This window comes from Meriones unguiculatus, chromosome 1 (assembly GCF_030254825.1).
Source record: "Meriones unguiculatus strain TT.TT164.6M chromosome 1, Bangor_MerUng_6.1, whole genome shotgun sequence".
In the NCBI taxonomy this organism is placed as follows: domain Eukaryota; kingdom Metazoa; phylum Chordata; class Mammalia; order Rodentia; family Muridae; genus Meriones; species Meriones unguiculatus.
In genome coordinates this window covers 94,949,149-94,970,514 of record NC_083349.1, presented here as the reverse complement: position 1 = coordinate 94,970,514, position 21,366 = coordinate 94,949,149, and the positions used below count along the sequence as shown (strand labels likewise).

At 39.9% G+C, this 21,366-nt stretch overlaps 1 protein-coding gene and 1 non-coding gene across 2 annotated transcripts in view; one reads left to right on the top strand and one right to left on the bottom strand.

Annotated features, from left to right (window-relative positions):
* Thada (THADA armadillo repeat containing) overlaps positions 1-21,366 on the bottom strand; it is a 294,790-nt gene that overhangs the window by 137,477 nt on the left and 135,947 nt on the right. The window lies entirely within an intron of this gene.
* LOC110558110 (U5 spliceosomal RNA) lies at positions 9,174-9,289 on the top strand. Its single transcript, XR_002476995.2, has one exon. It is a non-coding gene; the product is annotated as a U5 spliceosomal RNA (small nuclear RNA).

The following is a 21,366-nucleotide window of genomic DNA, read 5'->3' as shown; positions in this document are numbered from 1 at the left end:
AGTGCTATAAGGAGAATTTGGAGACAATCTGCTGAGATCATGGAGATGTAGGATGCAGAGGGGCAGAGCCAGAGGAAGAAATATTTATAATATTTCAGAAGTACCACCAAAGTATACCTTAATATGAGAATAAAAATAGATGAAATTTCTGGGGCTGGAGAGTTGGCGATTTAAGGGACTTTCACCCATGCCTGGTAACCTGAATTTGATAGCTGGAACTCATGTACAGAAAATCAGCTCCACCAAGCTGTTCTCTAACTTCCACACACAGCACAGCACACATGCACACAGACACACACACACACACACACAGACACACACGACACACACATCCACTGACATTTCTGTATAAACAGAATGACTTGTAATTTCATCATGGGTGTACTGCGACACAGGATGACAAAGGAGGAGAGAAAGAGCAGAAGCTGAGTGAAAACAGAGTCAGCTCATCAGTGCATGACAGAGACTGGAGAAGTTCTGTTAGGTGGCACTGAGGGGGAAGACAGCCTAGGCTTCAGCAGGCAGCCAGTGAACTCCTTCTGGGCTTTAATTAGGTTCTGATAATTCACCCATTTTCTCCTTTATATTTTCTTTAAAACTATTAAATGTTTAATCTGTAATTGGCAAATGTAGTAAAATGTTTGTTTTCGCCTATGGGAATAGAAAACTTCACCCAACAAAGAAAAGAAAATATTCTAAAAATGCTCTGCAATCTAATTAGCAAATGATTTCACTCTGCACAGCCACTGCTCTGACACTCCCCAGTCTGTCCCTACCCCACTCACAGCCTGTGTTAGTGTTTTACATTACCAAAAGGGCTCTTGTATATAAATGTTTCCTTTCAAATACAAATAACTCTGACATGATTACAGATATTTAGTTTCCAATTCATATTTTTATACTAAAGAATGGCCCCCTTTCTGCTACTGACCTTTTCCAAATGATGATTTCCCAAAGGAATCTGGTGTCTACACAGGAGAAAAAATGGAAAGTGGGAAAAATTCCAGAATGTTCTGCATTCCATGCCTTGCCTTAGGTACCTACCCATACCATACCATACCATAACCATGTACTTAACAAGCAAAACTAAAACTATCCTTAAAAAGTAGTGCATACTTACTAGGCATGCTAGTACATGCTTTTAATCCCAACAACTGGGGAGGAAGAGGAAGGCAGATCACTATGCAGAGCCAGCCTGCTGTATATAGCAAATTCTAAGGCTTGATCCCTGAGATTTGCATGTTGGAAGGAAAGAGCTAACTCCCACAACTTGTTCTCTGACTTCCCCACATGTGCTGTGGCATATATGTACCCACACCTATACCCACATACAAAATAAATAAATTGAAAAAATTTAAACCAATGCAATTGCTAAAGATGGTAATTTGTAAAGTAACATTTAATTAATAGCATTCATCATAAAGCAATAATCAAAAGCAATTTCACATTCTTCTAGTATAAACTATATAAGCAAGAAATTAGATTACAGTTAAATTCACATATATACATGTGTATACACACATACACAAACAATAAACAAAAATACACTTGCAGGTTTGACAGTTGTTGGAGACAAGGAATGGAATGTGTTGAGAAAACTTAGGCTATGATTGGTGGCATGTGCCTTAAATCCCAGAGCACAGAGGCAGAGACAGATCTCTGTATGTTCGAGGCCAGAGGGAGTTCTAGAAAAGCCCGGGCTATGCAAAGAGGCCCCCCAAACAACAACAACAACCAAACAAACACAGGGCTATTAAAAAGAAAATCACATAGGTGGGTTTTCATTCTGCCTTGAACTGTAAACCTTGTAAATTTTGAATTTGTCACAGAACCCCCCCCCCCCCACACTAAACTTGCTCACAAATGCTAAGCAACTGTTGTCTGTGTTCCATAGAGCTTGACTATCTACTCTTGGGAAATGGTACCCACTAATGATCTTACCATTCAGGGTATGGCTGAGGACTAGGGGAGGAGCAGTAGGTTCCCAATTACACCATTAAAACTAAGCTTCCTTACAGGGCTTCATTTGTAATGCCTTTGGAATGCGCTTTGATCCGGAAACCCTGGGGGAACTTCTCTTCATCTGAATTCTAATAGGGCATGAGCTCTTTGGTGGGACCTTGCTGCACCTCCTCTGGTCAGAACCATTTTCTTTCACCCCTAGGCAGTTATTACAAGTACAGAGTCCACTCTGTATCCACACACAGACGCATCTCATTTACCCTTCCTTCCCACAGCAAGCCCGGGCCACTATCTTGTCTACTACACTGAAATGAAATTAAGAGCGGAAACTTGGGAACTTACAGGCCAGGAATTAAGAGCATGTTCTGGAATCTAGCATACTTCAGTGTAGATTCAAGTACTTACTATTGTGGGTCGTAGGGCAAGCCAATAAATTTTCTAAGATTTTACTTACCTTTTAAGGCAAGTATGGGCTTAAATGAGATAATGAATGTAGTAAAGTACAGTACTCCCCAAACAGGTGCTAATCAGTTATTATAATCTGATAGGTAAAATTATTTGAAAACTTAAAGCCTCTGTGAATAAGTATGCTCTCTGTTCTTTTCAGTGTTCTCTGTGTCAAAACAGGAAACAGAGCCTTGCCTGTACCAAACATACTTCATGTGCTCACAAAGGCCCACCCTTCACGCTCCATCTAAATCAGCTGCACAGGAGAAAGGGATGCTTAAGTTTCTTTGGGCCAAGTGACTCTGCCTTCAACTTTATTCTCTGGGCCCAGGGCTCTGGAATAAATTTATGTTCTGATCATGCCACTGCTATTATATCAAAGATTTTTTCCATTGTATGCTGTTCCAAATCTTGCCTTCAGAAAAATAATCCTGGGTGGGTATATATGTATGTATAAAAGAGAGAAATACCTAAAAGAAAGTTTTCATTCAATAAATTTGAAAATGTAAATACTTGAAAATGTCATCTTCACATTTTCCAAGTGTTTAGGGATGGTCCAAGTTACCAGATTCTCTGCTTGTTCTTCCTAGACACCCCAAACCTGTTTCTACTGCCACCTGAACTGGCTTTTTCCTGCCCACTCACACAATTAGCTAGAACTTAACAACTGCACTTATGCCCTCAACTTAGTTCATCATTAATTTCTCCAACTAAATATACTAAATATAAATAGATCAGGACTCTTTGAGTTAAATTGAAAAAAAAAAAAAAACAAAAAACAAAACAAAACAACAAAACTCTTTTGGGTTAAAGAGTGGAATAAGAACAGTAGAATATTTGCTAAGCTAAAAACTGCACATTGATGAGAAAAACAAAATAAAAAATATGTATCTGCAGGTAAAATGTTCAGTTTAACTTATCTTCTGGGTAGCTCTCTGCAAATTAACTGTGATTGATATATCAGGACCTTATGAAGAAACACTGACAATAATAAGCCACAACAGACATCAGAGAACTGTAATGTGGCCACTTGGGATAAAGTGACCTAAGCCTGAGCCTGGCCTTAGAAAATGCACGGCTTTGCAGTCAGATGCACTCTGCTGCTTAGTTGCCAGCTTGTACCCAGCGCCACACACCTCAGGCTGCTAAACTTGTTAAAGTGGCAGCTGCATATCCTTTCAGCAGCACCCGTCCACCTCATGTGGCAACCACATGACTGCAGAGGTAACAGGGATGGCTGCTCGCACACATACCATTCCTTTCAGTGCTGGGCAAAGAAGTGAACAAGTTTCCTCAAAAAAGGAATGAAAGGTAAACTGTGCTGTTTATGTCCAAAAAGCCATTGGACCAGTGCACTTTCATTATTCGGAGTTACAATTATTTCTTCAAAACTGAAGAGACAAATGACTTTTAAATGCTAATTCCTGATGCCCTGCTCTTATCAAAATACAGACAAAATATAATCTTCATATTTCATCTAAAATGTCATTTAAATCACTTATCATCTTTTTGCCAATAATAAATACGATTTGAATCTAAATTTTTGAGATTCCAATAAAATGTTTTAGACATCTGGGAAGAAGATTTTTCTTTAGACTACTGAAATGTAGACTCCCTCAGTAATAACTTTCCCAATTTAGGAAGAATAACTTCCCCAATTTAGGAAGAATGTCCACACAAAGACACTGGAAACCCCAGACCTAGAGATTTAAGAAAAATAAGTAATTTCAGTCCTTACTCAAACTAAAAACAAAGTGTTGTAATTATATAAAGATCTAACATGGGGCTGGAGAGATGGCTCAGCGGTTAAGAGCACTGTCTGTTCTTCCAAGGGTCCTGAGTTCACTTCCCAGCAACCACATGGTGGCTCATGACCATCTATAGTGAGATCTGGTGCCCTCTTCTGGCCTGCAAGAATACATGCAGACAGAACACTGTATACATTTAAATAAATAAATAAATAAATCAGGAAGTGGAAAAAAAAAGCATCTAATACGAACTATTGTTCCTGCCATTCCACCTGGGAGTTAGCTCCAAACTGGAGCAATGAGCTGCACCATGGTCTGGTGTGTCTACCTACAACAGCTGGAAAAGCATGTCCAGCTCCATCTTGAAGGCTCACGCTGGAAAAGCATGTCCAGCTCCATCTTGAAGGCTCACAGGCTGGGATGAGCTCTGCAGAGTGAGGGTGCACAGTCCTGTCAGAGGCAGAGCTTCCACGACCCCTGCTGACTCTACAGGGTCTAGGGTCTAGAATGAGGCACCCCTGGACTCTTTGGTGTGTGAGGTGGGGGGTCCTGCATACAGTACCTGGTCTCAGGGTGTCTCCCTTTCTTGCAGGTAGTGGACAGGTGAGGGAGTCAGCTAAATGGGCTGGCTCTCTTTTTGGTATAATGCTGCCCGGAGTTCTAGTCCTCAAAGTTACTTAACACATCTGGAACTTGCACCATCAATCTTGGAGAGTAGTTCTGTTTACAGTGAAGACTTTTCAGCTCACAGAGAATTGAGTGACACATTAAAGAAACTACAGAAAGGTATTGAGTTTGCCCTCTTCTTTTTAACCCTAGCATGTATCTGGGAAAAGGTTAAGAAAGAACTGTTTATTCCTATTTAAAATAATAATAATAATAATAATAAAAAAAAAGATTTCACACATTCCCAAACGTATTGGCAAATCAACACATTAAAACCAATTCTGATATCCAAAGTACCTTAAAACTAGCATACGACTGACTAGAGAAATGAATGCATAATAGACTCTTTTGGACTGACTTCACTTTCTGAGTGCCTATTACAAATACCTGAAAAGGGGGCTGGAGAGATGGCTTAGTGGTTAAGAGTAGTGTCTGCTCTTCCAGAGGTCTTGAGCTCAATTCCTGGAATCCATATGGTGGCTCACAACCATCTACAATATGATCTGGTGACCTCTTATGGCATGCAGGTGTACATGTAGATAGAGCACTCAAACAAACAAATACCTGAATAGGTATTATTAGGTAAGTGTAAAAGCTGTGGTTTTTACAATGTTAAAATTTGCTGTGTAATAAAGAAATCCATTCTTAATAACTGTGGTTAAGTTTTACAACATTTTAATGCACATTTCTTGCTTTTTAAAACCCAAAACTTATTAATTTATATTTGTCTTATATTTATTTTATACTATGGAAAAGATGTTAAACAAAAAGCAAATCTGAGGGATTTTCTTATTAGAATTCAAAATGAGTGGTAAAGCAGTAGAGATAACTCTTAATGTTAACAGCGAACTTAGCCCAGAAACTGCTAATGAATATACAGTGAGTGATGGTTCTAGAAATTTTGCAAAGGAAAGATAGCCTTAAAAATAAAGAAGATATGTTGCCATCAGAAGTTGATGATGACCAACTGACTGTAGTCATGGAAGCTAATTCATAACTACATGAGAAGTTGCCAAAAAACTCAACATGGGCCAATCCAATGTTTTTATCATTTGAAGTAAATTGGAAAGATGAGATCTCTGTAAGTGAATGCCATATAAGATGACCGAATTTTTTTTTTTAAGTAATGATGTTATTTTGTGCAATAATGGTGAATTTGTGATGAAAACTGGATTGTATGACAACAACTAGTGACATTTAGCTTTGTGGTTGGACCATGAAGCTGCTCCAAAGCTCTTCCCCACAGAAAAGGTGATGATCACTGATGGGGGTGGGGGCGGGGTGTGGCCAGGCTGACCCACAGCAGCATGCTGTATCCCAGGGAAACTGTTATATCTAAGAAGTATGCCAGCAAGCAGAGGAGGTGTACTGGAAAGTGTGCTACTGCGGCCAGCGGGGTCAACAGAAAGGGCCTGATTCTTCTCTAACAACCCTGACCACGTACCAAAGCTTCAAAGGTGGAATAAAATTGGTTACACAGTTTTGCCTTGTCTGCCGTATTCACCTGAACTCTTGCCAACAGTTAACACCTCTTCCAGGGTTTTGATCACTTTTTGCACTTCCTTAGCAGCAGGATGCAGAAAGTGCTTTCCAAGAGCTCATCAAATCCTAAAGCCAAGAATTTTATGCTACAGGATAAACAAACTTTTTAACAACATTTGTGTTGATCATAATAGTTTGCATTTTGATTAATAAGCCTAGTGGTAATAACTTAAAACTGAGACTGAAACAAAAATTTTTTTTTGCACCAAACTAATAAAATTAATGCAACCTGTGCATTGAATGCTCCACATAATGACAATTTAAACACTTTAAAATATAAAGAGCAAAAGAAAGAAAGAAAGCAGGAAAAGAAAAGAAAAGAAAAGAAAAATTCAGGCAATGGTAGGCAGAGGCAAGTGGATCTCTGAGTTCGAGGCCAGCCTGGTCTATGGAGTGAGTTCCAGGACAGCCAAAGCTGCACAAAGAAACCCTATCTCAGAAAAACAAACAAACAAACAAACACTAAGTTCCCTTATAACAAGAATTTGTTATGTTTCTGAAAGGTTCCAATGCCTTTGCAGAAATCCAAGGAAAGCAAAAAGATGGAGTCTGGTAATCTAGGTATTTCAAAATCACTTTCTCTCTCTCTCTCTCTCTCTCTCTCTGTGTGTGTGTGTGTGTGTGTGTGGTGGATCCACATACATGTGGATGAATGTGCCTATGGAAGGCAGGAGTTAAAATCAGGTGCTGTCTTGTTTTCTGAGAGTCTCTCATTAGAACCTGAGGCTCACCAATTCAGCTAGACTGGCTGGCTAGCAAGCCCCAGGGATCTCTGCCTTCCCAGCACAATCACAAGGGTACACTGTGATGCTTAGGATTTCTGTGTGGATGCTGGGGATCAAGCTTGGGTCCTCATGCTTATATGGCCAGTGCTTTACTGACTAAGCCATCTTCCCAGCCCCTTATCCTATTTTGGTACTCAGATAAGCCTTCAAACAGCATTATGTGAATATGTGTTTTCACCACAGATAGACTAGTGAGAACACGTACAGAACAGTGAGTTAGCAAATAAATCTAACCACAGCCAAATAATATGCCTTGTGCCAATTTCCTTCTGTTGTGACCATGGGTGTGGAATCCTTAAGAATCAATTTATCCCACTAATTCCAATGGTTGGAACTCACATTTGCAGATCTCATTCACAATAAACTGGCAGCCTAAATATACTTCCTCCTGTTCTAACTAGTGTTAAAAGCACTACCCTTAAGGAAAGCAAATTAGCCACAGGACTTTGACCCAAAGCCACTCAACAAACTGTAGACTTTGTAGCCCAGGCCAAACAATGGTTTATGAATATCAAAATGGAACAGGTTACACAAAGGACAGGGCAATGTCCTCTGCTGTCCTCTAACATTATTAATCACCTCAGACCTAATCATTTAGCCATTCAAGGTACTGTATTTATTTATGTACATTAACAAATTTTCAAAATGCTCAAGAATAGAAAAACAACCTTTATAGTAACAAGTATAGATACACACAGTTTGTATATTAGTAAAACTTCAAGGGCTTAGGAAAAGATAATACATACATTGAAATGACTCTTTTAGTGAAGAAAAACAACTAAAATGCTTCTTTGATGTCATAATAAGATATCCTCCTCTGTAAAAGAATATTAGAAATAATTTCTAAAGTTCTCTTCAATAACAAAATCCTGTAAGTCAATGGGCATCTAAACATTCCTGTAGGATTACTCTCTTTTTTATTTTAAGATATATTTAGGAGCTCTCTTGACTTGTTTCATTGCTTAATCTCATAACAATATTGATGCTGATAATAAAAATTTTTATGCCTAACACTATCCACTATCAGTTTTTCTACAGAGGCAGTTTTCTTTAGTGTGGACCTGTGTTGGAGCTGGAAACAAATGACCAGGGTTTCCTAAACAGGAAAGCCTTCATTAACTCTATCAGAATCCTGTCATAAAAGCACCCCTGACTCTTCCCAAGGCCACAACAACCCTATGACCTCTAATCATCTGGATTCTCTAGAATCTGGTTAATTAATTTGCCTTTACAGAAAGTTACATGAACCTGTCTGACCATACCAACTACAGGCTATTGCTGGAATAGAGAATGTGGAGCATTTTTTTTAATGAGGTTCGTGCCCTACAGAGATTGTAGTTTGTTTCTGCTAAAGCTAATCGATGCCCGTAAATAACCTTCCTTTTATTTCCTAGCAACAATTCAAACTAAAATCGTGAATGAATCTTCAAAAAACAAAAAGCACATGGAAATGCTTGAAAAGTTACAAAAGGTTGCACTATTTTGGCCTAGAAAAATGGTACAAAACAGGAAAGGGTACTGAGATGTTAGCAACCTGCTCATGTCTGAGGAAAATGTTCTTTCTCAATCAAGTAACTTGAGTCACATTCCAACAGACATATAGCCCTGTGAAGGGACTACTACCAGTCCTTACATTACTTTTGTTGGCCCTCAAATTAAAAGTACTTCCTCTGATATAATTAGACTCTTTCTTGGTCCAATCTATTTATTTATTTATTATCCGCATCAATATTGTTATGAGATTAAGCAATGAAACAAGTCAAGAGAGCTCCTAAATATATCTTAAAAGTTTTGCTTTTCTGGCTCTACATGCCAGGAAAATAAATTAATATATGCATGAAAAAATTAGTGGCCAGAATATATTTAGAAAAACAAAACAACTCAATAAAGGATTGAGTCAAAGTTCTGAAGAGACACATCAACAGTGGGGACAGGAATTGAACACATGTGAAGATGCTCAATACGTTGAGTTAATTGGGAAACTCAAAGTACATTATTTGCTTGTATGAAAATGTGTTTGTGTATACTCTGGTTTCTCTTCAGATCGTATAAATCTTTCGCCTTTTACTAAAGATTTCCGTGGAGAGGAAAATGTGTTTGTGTAACACAATTTCATATATGATAAGTAAACATTAGTGAAGAAAGTGTGAATTCTTAATATATTTTATAATAATGATCTAAAAGCTGCACACTCAGTAGAAATACTAGATGAAAATGACTATGACCTTATTTAGCTGGAGAGAAGCTCAGTGCTTAAAGACACTGACTGTCCTTGCACAGGACCCCAGTTGGATTTTTAGAACAGACATGACAGCTTACAATCATTGTAACTCCAGTTCTAGGACATCTGTCATATTCTTCTAGTCTCCAAGAGCACTAGGCATACACGTGATGCAATACACACAAGCAAAAAAAAGGAAAAAAGAAGAAAGAAAAACACACATATGGAAAAAAAAGTCTTAAAAACAAAAACCTGAGCATGTGAAGTGTACGCCAGACCACAGAACAACTGGGACTACAACACTTGGCTGGTGAGAACGTGAAATGGTTCAGTCGCTGCGGAAAACAAGTTGTCAGTTTCTTAAAAAGCTGAAGCAACCACACAGACCTTCCATTTCACTCGCATGTGTTTAATCTAGAGAAATGAAAGCTAATCCCCACAGAAAGACATGTACAAGAATGGAAGTTCCTAGCAACTTATCTGTAATAACTCAATTTTAATGTGAAACAAAGGCCCACCAACAGTTAAAAGAAGTAAACAAATTGTGATACACAAATAAGAAAATTCTACTTTACTATAGACAATATAGCTGAATCTCAAAACATGCAGGTGAAATGCCAGAAAAAAACAGAATGTATACAGTGTGCTTCCCATTATATAAAATTCTAGCTAATGTAAATTAATCCACAGTGACAGAGAACAAAGCAGGCACTGCCAGATGTTTGGGGGAGGGGAGCTGGGTAAGGATTACAAAGGATGACAGCTATGTGCACTCTCGTTATAGTGGTGGTGGCTTTATATACATAGAAACTTTTCAAACTGCACACTTTGAACATGTGTAGTTTATATCAGTCAGATCACAAATTGTCTTTAAAGAATATCTTTCATTAGCCTTTAACCCCCAGCACTTGGGAGGCAGAGGCAAACGGTCTACAGAGTGAGTTCCAGGACAGGCAGAGATGCATTGTGAGACCCTGTCTCAAAACAATAACCAACCCACCAATTAAACAAACAAATGAGAAAAAAAAATCTTCTCATGTACATTACAAAAGTGACATTATAATCCTGTCTTGCTTTCCCTAAAGCAAGTGTTTTATTTTTCCTCCCAGATTAAAAAAAGTCTAGTAAAATTTCCTACTTTTTGACCAGAATTAACTTTCCCTTGCGATCACTTAAAAAAAATAAATCAACATTAAAGGCTAACAATCATACAAGAACTCAAAGCTGAATCATGTTAGGACAGTGTTCTCAGTCTTGCACGGGAAGCTCAGAGACATCAACTTGCCCAAACTCACAAAGGAAGTAAACAGGCAGCAGATGCGGCCAGACCTCAGCTTCACTCCACAGCCTGCACTGATGGCTGAAGTGGCCATGCCCCAGCTCGGAGGATGGGCTTTCTACTTCTTGCTTGTTTCTCAGACAGGCTCTTGAACGTGAGGAACTTGTCTAACCTCGTGCCTGCGGACCTCCTGTCTTAGTCTCCCAACACTGGCAATACAGGTCATGTCACCCAACAGTATCTAAGGTATTTCTTCAAACTCAGCCTCAAATAATAATTTTACAAATGAACATCAATTAAATTGTTTCTTTTAAATACATTCATAAACTACTCAACTAAAGATAACAATTTTTCTGGGACAGCTTTAAAAAACTCATCCGCATTTAGGATAATTTTCTATGTGATTACTAAGAGAAATGGATGCTGCTCTCCATCTTAATCTTATTAAGCCTTTTTCTAACATCTTACCACAATCTCAGTGGTGCTGTCTTTGCTCAGAAGCATGCTACATCCCTGTATCACTAATGTGCTCTAACTGGGCAACCAACTATTAGGAGAATCATATTATCCACAAGTCCTTTCTTGACTGTGACCTTGGCTTAATACATTAATTTCATGGTGATTGTGTTTTAAGATGGGGGAACATGTCAATGAAAAAATACTGGTCATAACCCCCAAAATATCCAGGTAGCTTAGACCATAAAGCACTGGAAAAACATCCCGCTGCTAGTTTCAATAAGAGGTATTTTAATAAGTCTCTGCAGAAGACATACACATGAATGTAAACAAAAACAAGTTCTTAAAACAATACCATATCTATTTCAGTTCAATAAGGATAGCTTCAATACACCATCATTTATTTGCTAGCTTTCTTCTTTGCCTATCAAAAATAAATAAAATAGAATCAGTGTAGAATGTCTGAGTCATTTACAGTTCTGCCAAGGAAATAACCTTTAACCACGGATTAAACATAAAGTACTAAGTGTGAAACCCAACACTGCTTAGCTTTGGGTACAAAAGCCTAATAAATATAACATTTCAAAAGAAAACAAAACAAGTTGGATCACTTCTACTCATTTTCATGATCTCATCAATAGATTTCAATGGCTTTGGCTACATTAGCTGCTGGAATTTGGCACCATTTGTTTACAATCTATATCACCTGTTCCTAAAAGGCACAGAATCCTCTCTACTTACTCTCTCATGCACTTCCAAGTACTTTACTTTCCCATTAGTTACTCTGAGAAAACTATTAGTCCCCCCTTTTTTAAAGGAGCACCATCTATATCAGACTGTCTTAACCAATCACGCTATTCACAGAACACATTCTTTGAGCCTCTGTGATGGCACACACCTGTAACCCAGCACTCAACGAGGAGGCAGGAAACAAGTGCACATGTGAGAGTGCACACACGTATTCGGCTTCTTTCTGAGTCTCTAACGTCTTCTAGGCTCTCTTAGGAACATACTAAATTTAAATATGGGAAAGATAGTGCTAAAGTCCCAGTGACCACTTGGTTGTCTTCAAACGATGACAGGGACCAGGGGCAAGAATAAGAAACACATTCATGGAGTTATCTTTTGGTTATAGTGTAAAATACAAGGTTTCCAATGGGCATGGTGGTTCCAGACCAGTCAAGGCTATATAGTAAGACCCTGCTTCAAAGGGAAAAGTTGTTTTTAAGGTTAAAGCAATCAAGTGCTTCATTATTTAGAATTATGAGTCTATTCTTTCTTTCCTTCCTCCCTTCCTAAAATTTATATTATACCTGTATCATCAGATAATACGTTTACAGGGTTTGAAAATTTTTTTGGTCTGAAAAATATGTCTAGTCCTCAGAGGCCCTTGACACTAGTAAAGCTGAGATGGGCCTGGTTGAATTAGTTTGCAGTTGTCTCTTATTAACAAAGATAAGTTTGGGTATAGACAGAACATAACAAGACATAACAACATAAGGTCAGATTCAGATTTCATTTAATAATAGTAAAGAAATGTGTTTGGTCACTTAAATAGTTGCCAGGACCCCAGAAAGAATGAATCATGTCACTGCCTCTCTTTCATAATCAGAGCAATGGACACTGCTCTTCCAACCATGCGGACAGAGAACACTTGAGAAAACTTAGTAAGTTCTCTCTCCCTTGGTTTTTCTGTAGGACAGAGGCTACCATGGTTTAAACAATCATTTAAAGAAAGAATAGGCTCTTCCAACCCCAAACTTCTTAATTCATCTAATACAAAGGTTCTCAACCTGTTGGTCATAGCCCCTTCTTGCTCCAAAAATACTTATATTATGATTTAAAACATCAAAATTAGAGTTGTGAAATAGCAATGAAAATAATTTCATGGTTGAGGGGTCACTACAATAAGATGAACTGTATTAAATGGTTGAATGAAGCGTTAGGAAGGTTGAGAAACACTGATCTAATGTTATAGTAGCAAGATAGTCTCTTCACTCCTTGGGCTCCTTAACATGTTCAGTATTCATAGTTCTTAAAAGGCTGACAATTCTTTATATGGAACAGTAGTCACATTCATAATAAGGCAGCCATAAAGCCCTATCACACTGTATTTCCTACTCTCCAGAAGCAGGGACTGCTTATTTGTGGTTGAATACCCAAGCCATAAAATTTATCATTGTAGCCATCTCACTGTGTAGTGCTAAGTAGCCTGGCACATACTATGTACCATGCTGGCATCAAACTCAAAGATCCATCTGCCTTTGACTGGAAAGTGCTGGGACATAGGGCACACATCACCACCCCGAGCCCAGCCATTTCTCAATGAAGGGGATCAAATATGCTGTCAACTATATTTACCAGGTAGTTTTATTTTAGATTCAACTGGCCTCTGGCCTCAATGTCTAGATACCCAATTTGTCACTGCTTGATATTCATGGCTTTAGACAGAAATGCTATTCTATTTCCAAGCAACCTCATGGCTAACTATTCAGAACCAAAGCACACTGGAGTCCGTCTACTTGAGGTGAAGAACTAAGCATCCAAACCAAGCATTTGTCCCTTTCTTTTCAGATGGAAGATAGAAACTTTGATCTTCTCTTCCTTGCCATTAGGCCTTTTTGAAAAGAAGGAACCCACTATTCCCTGACCTTTGGGAGTTTTACAAACTTCAGACTGCAGTTCAGAGCACAGACAAGAAACTGTCCAAGAAAAACATGCCCCGAATGAACAGGATATAAACAAAGCTGTAAGGAGGTAATTAACGGTAGACTTGACTCCCTCACTTGCTTCTCTGATAACAATCTGGCACTTGATCAGCAAGGTCTTTTATCTGCAAGGATTCAGTGGATTCTGCTGCCTGGAACTATTTGGGGAGGGACAAAGACATGCTTTCATCTTGAAAAGGAAGTAGAACTACATCTCTGAAGGGTAAGGAAGAGTCGGAGCTGTAAAAAGACCTCCAGTGATTTCCCTGACAAGAGAGAGGTAAATGGAAAATAGGATGTCACTGAAAGTATGGGAGGCAGTTCTGGTGGGGAAAAAGGCATGGTGGTCCTCTACCAGACCACAGGTGTGACAATGACAACATGCTTTCTTTTTCTGCATTCTGAATCTTCCGCCAATGTCTTCTAACTGCCTTCTGTTAAAGTCAAAACTCTAAGCTAACTTGCACTGTGGCTAAGTGCCGCCTGTCTCTCACTATTTAATAAGGGCTCAAAACCACACACTACAGGAAGGAGGCGAGAGCCTGCAGCCCAAGATGACAGTGGCATCTAAGAATACTAGGTGCTGTGGGCACTGCTTAAGAACACTAATGTAACTTTTTACAGGTGTCCGCCACCCTCGTTGGTCCTCGTTAGGGTCTGCAGCAGCTTAGTGGCGTGCCTAGTAGCACCACTCCTAAAGGAACCAGGATGATTACAGGCATAATAAGTAGCTAGCAGCAGAGTGTTCTTGTACTGTCCCCCAAACTCAGGTCACTCCATGGACTGGTTGTTGGGAGGATTCCAAATAATACAGGGCTTTGGATTACCCATCTTACTTAGAATTCAGGAATATAGAATCCACAGCCTGGGGCTTCCAAACCAGAGCATAACTGCTCAATGACACCAGCTACCTTTGACAGGCTGTGTGCAATCCCATGAAGTCCTATAAATTCATATCCAGTATCATGACATCAGTGCTTTAGGGAAGAAGGGCAAAGAAGCTGCTCTAGGAGCTGGTTTACAATGGAGGATTCTATCAGATCATGACATTCTAAGGCTACCACTTTAGGGACAATCAACCAGCTAGCAGAATGTGAATCCCTCTCTAGCCAGTACCCCCTCAGAGACAGGGTCTCACTATGTAAACCAGCTAGTCTAAAACTCCCTATGTAGCCTTGCTGCCTCTGTCTCCCAAGCACTGGGATACTACCACATACTACCACACATAGCAAGAATTCCATTTCTTTAAAAGTTTCTCTTAATTAGAATTATATGGGTTATAATTAGTATCAACTTAATTTTGGTTTTTTATTATTTTAAACACATTCAAATGAGGCCAAACCTTGAATTCTGGTTTTGTAGAAAATGTTTTTGTTTTGTTTGTTTTTCAAGACAGGGTTTCTCAGTGTAGTCTTGGCTGTCTACCCACTTTGTAGACCAGGATGGCCTTGAATTCACAGCTATCTGCCTGCCTCTGCCTCCCTGAGTGCTGGGCTTATAGGTGTGCACCACCATGCCTGGCTGGAAATAATGATTCTTATAGGGGAAAAATGAACAGACAGTCCAAAAAGAAACAAGCTAATACCGCGCATCCATCATCCACAAAGACAATCAAAGGACTCTCTTAGGGTTTTGAAAATATTTCCTGCTCACTGTTTGTAAATTATTTTCTTGTCTGTGTGACACATCTTTCAGTAACAACTCAGCTTTTTCTTGTCTATGTGGATATATTTCCATGGTTTGTACCAGAACAGACAGCCTTTTCCAGTACAGCTGCAGTGATCAAAACTGCATGGAGCTGCTTACAGGGTAGTGCCTTCTAGATACACAACAGCCTCCTGCTGCTGCTCCAGATGTTGTGTGGATGAGCACCAGATGACCCTTGGGGGTGGCACCAGACTGCTTTTGTGATTATTCAGACTGCACTGGATTCAGCCAATGGAGGATAGAAATGGGACTCAGTACATAACAAAGATAAAACTTACAAGAAGAGGGGATTTTAACCCATTTCCCAGGCTTTACATTATTCAGTTGCTACTGTTAAGGCCCGTTAAGATCATTATCTGAGGTCCCTATGTGGACCTGGATATAATGCAACCCGTTTAAACACCCTGTTCATCCACACTGGCCTTTTCCTGAGTAGGTTTAGGAGTGTCAGATAAGGAAACAAGTGCACCTAAAACATCAGAATGTGTACTGATAACCATGCGATTCTGTTCTGAGTCAGTAAAGATAAACGATGGTTTCATGTATATGAGTGTATATATATATATATATACACACATATATATATATACTCATAAAGTATGTATAAGAGTACTTTGTAAACTTCAAATCCTTAGATAAATGCAATGTCACTATTGATTTTCTTTCATTCTCAGCAACCCCAAAATCCTCCCAAAATTATATAAAGTTTTAACGTGGAAACTCAAGATAACACACTAGAGTCTGGGGAAACTTTTCTAAGTTTTGGAAGCATGCATAAATAGCAGCCCATAAATAATCTCATTAAGGACTTTATGCATCTAACCAGGACCCAAGACACACTTGTTCTTTACTAAAACACTTGCAAGTGGGCAATGCCCTGAGCGACCATAACAAAGAAATTTTCTTTTGTAAGAAAGTTGCAGTGTTTCTCAAGGATCTCAGAACTTTGGCTAAGCCAGTTTTATGTCACAAGCACGTGGGCTTAGCTGCAAATTTTTTCTTCCTTTAGTGCTGATTTCAGATTGGAAAATGAGACCATTGCCAATGCCATGCCCCAAAGGAGAAACATCCAAGAAAACAAGACAAGCCCAAACAACTGTTAGATAAAAGTGTAGGTTACCTTTGGCACACTGAGAACTAGCTTGTCATGTTTCACAGAGAGAGCATCAGAAATAGGTAGGTGGGAAAACCCGCTGTTGGGTGAGGAACTAGGAAACCCAAAGCAAATGAGCTCTGGAGCCAGGCCACCTGGGCTCAAACCCAGGCCTAGCCTACACTAGCAATATGACCTAGGGTGTATCTCCATGCCTCCCCTTTAGATGATAGTAACAGCAACAGCAAACTGTTGTCTTGATGATTAAATAGGGTAACATGGGGAAGGTCCGACTCTACCATAAACATCTGCTAATTATCATTTATCACTAATTAAGAGAAAAAAATCAAAACAAAAAGGACAGAGACAAGAAGCATCATAGCACAAGATACTGCAAATGACAAAAACCCTGTCCAGGTCTCCCTCCTATTTGAGTTTCTCAGTATTGTCGGTTATTTCTGTTGAGTAAATAAATGAACTAATGCCTGACTCCTGAAACAGTCACCGACCATAGATACGTTAGACTTATTTCTCCTGGGCCTGTCACAAAGTGCTGCTACTTGCTACTGCACACTGATATTAATCAATGTAATGAAAAAGAGCAAAGCATTTCAAACTTACTGCAAGGCTTTCAGAAGCCAGGAATTTGTTTTGGAGCAATGCTCCTGTTAGTGAGCATGTGTGAACACAGTCAGATCCCCGAAACCTGTTATGTTGCCTGTGGAGGTGGAGTGTGACAAAGTATGACAGCAGATACTGGACTAGATCCTAAGAGAGGGCTGCTCAGCCCACGGTGTGCAGATGCACTTGAAAGTGCTGACCTCTGGATATCTGTGGGATAGGCAGAGCAATGGCTGTTCAAAGAAAGTCTCTGGGATCACAGGCCTCTGGCAACCCCAGGAAGTGCAAGGGAGTCGGGGGGGGGGGGGGCGTTTGAGGGCAGGATAAAAAAGTAGACAGTGTTTTCAGAACAGCAGGAAGGTGGAATAGGGAGGAATGTGAAGAGCAGAAACAAGGGCTCAAGGAAGCTACTGCACCTACTGCTCTGGAGGAGGGAGCCTGCAAGTTCAGGGTAAAATCAGAGACTGCTGCAAAGCTTTCAGGAGCTTTGGAAACCAGATACAGTTTCAGTGCAGTGGTGGGAAGGAGCTGGGCTGTAGTGTTTAAAGAAATGAATGGGACGGGGCATGAAGTATGGGACTACGATCATAGAACGTTTTCTCAGAATCATCACAGAACACAAGACAGCTTTGGACGGGGGAGTGAACTTTTCTGTGGGGAGGCACCTGTGGTCTCTAATATCTCTTGTAAACACAAAGTGATCAAAGTGGTAATAATGAGTTAGACAAGAATATAGTAGGATCTCAGTAGTAAATAAATGGGGTGGTGGTGATGGGTGCTCACTAAACCAAGTGAGACAAGAACATGAAGATGTCTATGCCTGGTTTAGAAGGAGGTGGAGAATAGATGCCAATGTCAATGGAGAAGATAGGGAAGAGCAGGCAAAAGCATCTAAGTCTCAGTGCTCTTTGTACACTAACATGACTAAAGCAGCTGCTTAGGCAAGACTCGAGATACTGCTGTCCCTACTTATCTTGAGGTCTGCCTTCCATGGTTTCATACCTGTGGCCTGAAAGTACTACTTAGAAAATTCCAGGAAAAAACAATTCATAAGCTTTAACTTATATAGCATTTTGAGTAAAGAGATGAAATCTCATGTTGCCCCAGTATCCAGCTCAAAACATGACCCATCTCTTTGCTTGGCCAATCCTTAGTGCATATGCCACCCACCTGGAAGGAACTTAGCTATCTCACTTATTAGACTGCCTGCTGCAGAGAAACAGTGGTTGGGTTTTACTGAATAATGGCCCAAATCATAAAAACTGGTGATTCAGACCTGCCAAGGAGCGGTCATAACACCAACATACTCTAAGAGAAAAAGCGAAAGCTATCCATTAGAAAAAGAGGAAAAACTGGGTTCCAAACCTAACATTTACAGTTGAGATAAGTTTCCTATCCGTGAAACTGGACCAGGAAGTGGGGGATTCATGGAGGTTTTGAGATTGTGCATCAAACACAAAGTTAAATCTTCAGTGTACATGTCTGCATTTATGGGAACAAATACAGTGCAGGATTCAATAGTAACTGTGGTTTCAGGCATCTCCTGGGGGATCTAGGAATATATCCCTAAGAATAACAGGAGACTACAGTAGTAAAGTAAGAGTCAAAGCCCAAAGAGAGGGAGAAAAGAAAGAAGAGAGGGAAAGAGAGAGGAAAAAAGGGAGGGAGGGAAAGAGAGTATGTGCAAGAGAGATGGCCAACATCAGCCAGGGGCCAGAGAAAGATAACCAAAACACAGATCACTTACTATACTACTACACCTCATATTTACTTGCTGCTCTGTTTCCTAGCTCATACTTTCTGTGTGAAGGTAGAAAAGGAAAAATTTTGATAAAAAATGTTCCCTTACATGGGTAACTGTGTGCACAGGGCTTGGTGCTTTGCAGCCCTTCAAGTTAGCATGAAAATATCCACGAGTACCTTGGCAAATTTTTTAAGGAAGTACTTAAGACCAGGAAAATAAAACCTTCATATGGAAAAAAAATTATTAAAGTATTCTTAAATGTGTAGTGTTAGTGAATTAAAAAGTATAGCCTCTGGAGCAAATATTATTCTTTTCTAAAGTTAACAGAGATTTGTGATCAGTGTTTTCTCCTGTTAAAACTGCAAACCATTGTCTCTCCATTTCCTGGGTCACTCTTAGTTCAAGTAGAAGCAATGCTCTAAAGTCACTTCTGAGTTATAAATGTAGAGCTATCCTAGCTCCTTGGCCTTACTGGGTCCCACTGCTGCAGAGTGGGAAGCTTCATTTTGGTCTTGCTTGAGATCACGGTGTATTCCTTCTAGAAGTCCCCAAAATGACAGCCTGAATTTCCCTGAGATATTTTCCTGTCCTGCTACTTACTTGGGAAACCCTGCTGGATTTCTGCAAGTCACTAGCCTCAGTCCTTAGGGCATGTATCATATAGCAAAGTGATTAATGTACACATGATGTCAGGGATACAAGCCTGCACTTTATCTCACTGGCCCTACAGCAAACTCTAAGACTTCTTTCTTCCCAGCTTACCCACAACTCAACACAAGCTAGATATACAACAAATATTTAGCAAGTAGTTGGCTAAACAATCAACTGATTGGATTCTAGCTTTTCAAGCAGATGACATCAGTAGGCCATGGATTATCATCATTGTCAGAATTTTCACCTAAGAATGAGACTGTTTGCAGATCTAATCACTTGTTCTAACATGACCTGAACTGGCCTGTTGAAGTAACAGATAACACTGAAGAAAAGCTGGTCCCTACAAGTTTTGTTTTTCTAGCTTGCTTTGTCAATGCATTCCATAAGAGGTGAACTCCTCATTCCTCTTGCTCAAAAACATACTTGGAAAAAAAGTTTTAAAGAGATCCGGCACCCCACACTGAGTTGGCCAGGCCCTGCTCTAGGGACTAAGAGAGAAAAATCAATGAATGCCCCCCCCTTAAATGCCAGAACTTAGGGGGTGGCACACAACATTGAAAACATGGTTTTATCCCACATACTCAACTTCAACTAGTCCTGGGTAGAATCTGGAAACTAGGAAGAGCATGAACACAGCTCCCAAAAGAGCTACGTGGGGAGAAGGAGGTAAGACAGGGTATCACAGCATCAGCTAGCCTCCTCATCTCTGCTCCCAGGCCTCCAGACTGCTGTCACTCCGAGTCTCAGGGTGTTATTTCACATGTACATCTCTGCATCACAATTAGCTCAGCGAGCCAACCCTGACAAAGAGAGGAGTGGGCGCCAGTCTGGCTTAAAGACAAAAGGGAAAAGGAGTTGCTGAAAACTCCCTGGGCAGAAGTAAATCTCTGTACTTTGCCATCTTGTCCAAAGCCTGATCCGGGGTCTATAGTTAGTCACACCAGCAAAACCAAGGAGAGAGTTCTAGACTGATGGGGCAACAGGTTCCTTGTTAACCCAACTGTCAGCAGATTAGGATACAGGCAGTCTTTGTCCCCAAGGCTCTGTGAGATCAGTGATAACCACAGGAGGGCCAGGGAAAAGAAATTCTTCATTTGCAGTTCCAGGAAGACCCAATTTTCTGGTGTTCCTGCAAGCAGTGGGCAAGACTTAGGGATTCCAGTTACTCTCCCCAGGCATCTAAGACCCTTTGAGAACTAGGACAACGAACAGTTATTTATTCCAGTCATTTCAAAAAAGCCACCTCTTGACTTCTCAAGACTCAAATCTTTCTTGTATTTGTCTGAAAACAAATGCAACTTAAGCCAGCATCTGGAATGGAAGAAAATACAGAAACCAGATAGAAAGATAATTAAATCAATAAGGAATGCTTTTCAAACATAACACACAGGCAAAAAGAGTGTTTTCAGAACCATGCTGAACAAAGTTACAGAAGTTACTTAGTGGATTAATTTAAGTGGATTAATTTGTAGAGGGCATCATTTAGGAGTAGACTACCACAACCTTTTGGGCCATGCCAAGATGCTCCCCAGTTCTTTCTCTGGTAAGACTGAGGAGCCTATAAAAACATACAAATAGGTGTGAGACATTTAGAAAAAGGCTCATCATATCACTTACCACCACTTGGGAACTGTGGCTAAGATATTTGGTATTCTGAAATAAGACATCCCAAACAGATGCCTTGACAGTCATCCTGCTCAACCTCAGATGCACCACAGAGAGCCTTTGGGAAA